Source organism: Artibeus jamaicensis, unplaced genomic scaffold (assembly GCF_021234435.1).
Source record: "Artibeus jamaicensis isolate MK-2021 breed Jamaican fruit bat unplaced genomic scaffold, CSHL_Jam_final contig_196, whole genome shotgun sequence".
In the NCBI taxonomy this organism is placed as follows: Eukaryota; Metazoa; Chordata; class Mammalia; order Chiroptera; family Phyllostomidae; genus Artibeus; species Artibeus jamaicensis.
The window spans coordinates 2,590,656-2,595,915 of NW_026521401.1; the positions used below are offsets into that span (position 1 = coordinate 2,590,656).

Consider the following 5,260-nt stretch of genomic DNA (forward strand, 5'->3'; position numbering starts at 1 on the left):
AACAGGCACATAGAGCCCTGGCTGGTGTAGCTCAGTGGATTGAGCGCAGGCCTGCAAACCACACAATCACGGTTCTATTCCCAGTCAGGGCACATGTCTGGGTTGCAGGCCAGTTCCCTGCAGGCCAGTTCCCAGCAGGGGACACACAAAAGGCAACCATACATTGATGTTTTTCTCCCTCTCTCCTTCCCTTCCCCTCTAAAGAAATAAATAAAATCTTAAAAAAAAGGCACATAGACCAATGGAACAGAACAGAGAGCCCTGAAATAAACCCAAGTCTCTACAGTCAATTAATATTTCACAAAGGGGACAGCAACATAAAATGGACTAATAGTAGACTCTTCAAACAAATGGTGTTGGGAGAACTGGATAGCTATGTGCAAAAAAAAAAAAAGATAAAATTCAAGCACCAACTTACACCATACACCAAAATAAATTCAAGGTGGATAAAAGACTTAAATATAAGCCATGACACCATTAAAGTCCTAGAGGAGAACATTGGCAGGAAAATCTCAGATATTTCACGCAGCAACATTTTTAGTGATATGTCCCCTAGAGCAAGGGACATAAAAGAAAGTATAAACAAATGGGATCTCATCAAAATAAAAAGCTTCTGCACAGCTAAATAAAACAGTATTAAAATAAAAAGAGAACCAACCATATGGGAAAACACATTTGCCAATGATACCTCAGACAAAGGTTTAATCCCCAAAATATACAAAGAACTTACACAACTCCACTCTAAGAAGACAAACAACCCAATTAAAAAGTGGGCAAAGGACTTAAACAGATACTTCTTTGAGAAGGACATACAGAGGATCCAGAGACACATGAAAAGATGCTCAATATCACTAGCTATCAGAGAGATTCAAATTAAAACCACTTTGATGAGATACCACTTTACACTGGTCAGAACGGCCATCATAAACAAAGCAACAAATAACAAATGTTGGAGAGGTTGTGGGGAGTTCACTGTTGGTAGGATTGCAGACTGGTGCAACCACTATGAAAAACAGTATGGAATTTCCTCAGAAAACTGAAAATGGATCTGCCTTTTGAGCCAGCAATTCCATTGCTAGGATTATATCCTAAGAACCCTGAAACACCAATCCGAAAGAACCTATGCACCCCAATGTTCATAGCAGCACAATTTACAATAGCCAAGTGCTGGAAGCAACCTAGGTGTGCGTCAGTAAATGAATGGATCAAAAAACTAGGGTACATTTACACAATGGAATTTTATGCAGCAGAAAGAAAGAAGGAGCTACTACCCTTTGTGACAGCATGGATGGAACTGGAGAGCATTATGCTAAGTGAAATAAGCCAGGCGGTAAAAGACAAATACCATATCATCTCAACTTTAACTGGAACATAGTCAACAAAACAAACAAGCAAGCAAAATATAACTAGAGAGATTGAAATTAAGAACAATCTGACAGTAACCAGAGGGGAGGTGGGAGGAATAATAGGGGGGAAGGATTTTCAGGAACTAAAAAAACACATGGACAAAACCAAGGGGGATAGAGGCAGTGGTGGGGAGATGGGGATAGCTTGGTCGAGGTGGGCAGAGTGCTGGGGGGTAAATGCAGACAACTCTACTTGAAAAACAAAATAATTTTTTAAAACTTGTGGCATACCAGTAGGGTTTTATTTCCTGCTCGAGGGACCCTTTTAATGGTGAACTGCAGGTTGCAACACAATAACTTATCAATTCAACTACACCAAAGGTTTCTGAAGACAGTGGCTTATCTGCCCAAGAAGGTTGTAAATAAATTTCTAATGGAACCTGGCATCACTATGAAGGAGTTCTAACTTCACACTGTTGGGGTAATTTACCATGATGGCTTCAGAGCAAACTAACTTTATAGAGCACACTTTTTTAAAAAGACATTTATTCAGCATTATGATCAGACTATTGCATTTAGCAATCAACAGTATGGGTGCAAAAAAAAAAACCAAATTAAAACTCTATTGGAATGCCTCACATTTTCCACAAAACAAACTAAAATAGCCTCTTATACAATTAGTTACAAATACAGTCCTCAAGGGTTTTGGGGGGTTTGTTTGTTTGTTTGTTTGTTTGTTTTTTGCCTGTTCACATGAGTATTGTCTAAAATGTATCTTCTTTGTAGCAGCTAGGCCCTACCACCACTGTGCTTGGCTAAGTTCACAAATCTGTTGTAACCTGTAGCTTCCCTGTCACTTCTCTGGCCCTCCTCTTCTAGTAAGCTTTGTTTTTTGGAAGTAATTAAAATGTCTGCCACTTTTATAGCTAGTGCTACTGCTGGAACCAGAACAGCCACCTTGGTTTCAAGGTTTGACAGAGTACTGGCCTCCATCAATAAAGGGGCCAGAGCTTCTGCCTCCAGTTTTCTCCTTTCATGGGTGAAAAATTTGAAGATGGAATATTGTAAATTCCAAAATCATTGTAACTTCTGCCACCTCCAAAATTATGTCCACTACCACTGCCAAAACCATCTCCATCCCCTGTATTGTTATGGCTGTCATAGCTGACACTCCTGCCATAGCCACTGCCCTGGTTTTCATAAACCTGTCCACCATTTCCATAGCCCCTGCTTCCTCCAGAGTAACCAGAGCCACCTCTTTCATAACCACCATCATTACCAAATCCATTATAGCCATCCCCACTGCCACCATATCGAACACCACCATGGCTACCACCAAAGCAACCTCAACCACCAAAAGTTTCCTCCATGACCAAAGTTGCCATTCCCTCCAAACCTTCCCCTCCAAGTTTCCAGAACCACTTCAATCTCTTTGGCTGGATGAAGCACTAGCCATTTCTTGCTTAGGTAGGGCTGTCCTTACTTCACAGTTGTGGCCATTTACACAATGGCATTTCTGAATAACAATCTTGTCTACAGAAACATGGTCATCAAAGGTTACAAAAGCAAAGCCTCTATTTTTGCCACTGCTGTGGTCAGTCATGATTTTAATTACTTCAATTTTCCCATACTGTTCAAAATAATCTCTTAGATGATGTTCTTCAGTGTCTTCTTTAATACAACTGACAAAAAATCTTTTTCATAGTTAAGTGGGCACCAGGTCTTTGAGAATCTTTCCTTGAGACAGCTGTCTTTGATTCTACAACTCTTCCATCCACCTGTGGCCTTGCATTCATGGCTGCATCCACCTCTTCCACAGTGGCATATGTGGCAAACCCAAAGCCTCTGAGTACATGGTGTTTAAATTTCTCATCACCACACAGTCTGTGAGCATTCCCCATTGTTCAACATGGCTTCTCAGACTCTCTTCTATTGTTTCAATGTTTAAACCTCCAACAAAGAGCTTCCACAGCTGTTCTGGCTCTTTGGGAGACTTTGACCTAGACATAAAGGCTGCAGGAGGGGAGACCAATGATGCTTACTCAGCAGAATCCACTGGCAGAAAGGGGTGATCTAACAAACATATCTCCATACCAATAGTTTTGAAAGCACTTAATTTGTCCCAACCTCCTACACATATCCCCAAAATATATCTAGTGGATACCTAGACATTGGCCAAAAGACATAAAGGACAATTGGCCTGTATCAATATTTGTAAAAATTGTTGTCTTAAAGTCCTAGGTAAAAATGCTTTTCTCACCACAAGATAAAATTAGCATTCTGTGAAGCAAGGGAAACAATTGAGCTCTTAAGTTAGTTCAAATGAAGCATTCATTTACTCAAAGGTTTTTGCCCATGTCTTACTTACTAGTAAAAATTGTATTAAAATTTTGTTATATGCTGGGCTAGACATATAAAGCAGAATGAGTACTGGCCAAGTAGCTCTGTTGGTTAGAGCATCATCACCATACAACAAGGTTGTGGGTATGATTCCCATTCAGGACACATATAAGAATGAATCAGTGAATTCATAAATAAGAGGAACAACAAATTAATGTTTTTCCCTCTTCCTCTGTAAAAAATCAATCAATAAAAAAAAGATTTAAAATAGAATGAGACATGTCTGGCTATGAAAAAAGTCAGAATCTAAAGAGAAAGTGAAGTATATATATCATAAACAATTACCATGTGTGTGACTCTTGAACTCAACCCTTAAAAGAAGAATAGGATTTCTAGAAAGAGAGAGAAGAAACAAAGGCATTCCTACTTGTGCATGAGGCAGTGGCTGGTAAGTTCAGGTGCATTTAGGCTTCTAGGATAGCCACTGCCACAATCCTGCTGGAGATGTACAACCATATCACTGAAGAGACACTTGTGCTCAAGTTCAAGAACACAGCCACCAGAAACAAGTCAGAAGCAGTAGAAGTAACATTTACAGATTCTGACGGTGTCCTCTGTCATGTTTCAAATCCTACTAAAGATAAAACAAAAGTGTTCATCAGTCTTTCTTCAAAATTCTATAAGGAACTTCAGGCACATGGTATTGATGAGTTACTAAAGAGAGTATACAGAGTTTCTTGGTAAATCTAGAATCAGGATACAGCACCTCTTTGCTATATGGCCTTGAAAATCTGCCTGCATCCAAGGATTCCACTGTGCACGTTGAAATTGTTTTGCCTCCGTCTTTGAGAAAAACTTCCAGATCCAAGAAGAGGGCAAGGAAGGAGAGAATAGGGCAGTTATCCATAATAGGGATGATGAAAACATGCATGTTGAGTCTAAAAAAGACAAAATCACAGTAGACTTTATTACAGTATTTAAGGATGACAGTGATGTGGTCATTAGAAGGTGTTCATGCAGGAGTACAAAGAACATAGAGCCAACCACACAACCCCACAGGCCCTTTTTAGCCACAGGGAACCTCCTCTTGAGTTGAAGGACAGTGATGCTGCTGTGGGTGACAACACTGGCTATATTACCTTCACGCTGTTCCCTCTCCACACCAATGCCAGTGCTGGAGACAACACAACCCACCTGTTTCACACATGCTGGGACCACCCTGCGCTACAACATCAAGTGAATGTAAGGCCTACACACACGTATGTGGGCAAAAGTGTCCCACTTCCTCAAGTTGCTGAACAATCATGCCCAGATGCCAAGAAAAAAGAAATGAAAACATTCAATGTGAAGACATTTTCATCCCACTAACTCTTGGGACGAGAAAGAGAAAGTGGGTGGCAACCGAAAGCTGAACACTTGCTGCTGGATAATTGTAAGTTTCAATGTCACACTTCTTCAAGTTCTTAAGGAATTCACCATTTTGGTTGCATTTTGTACACATTTGAATAATAATCTCCAGAAGTGAACTATGCTTGTAAGGAGTCCATGGTTCCCAAGAATTTTTTTAAAAAGTA

General features: G+C 40.1%; 1 pseudogene; it reads left to right on the forward strand.

Moving 5' to 3' along the window:
* The first annotated feature begins 2,853 nt into the window (after positions 1-2,853).
* Positions 2,854-4,926, forward strand: LOC119050738 (actin-related protein 2/3 complex subunit 2-like; annotated as a pseudogene).
* The last annotated feature ends 334 nt before the right edge of the window (positions 4,927-5,260 follow it).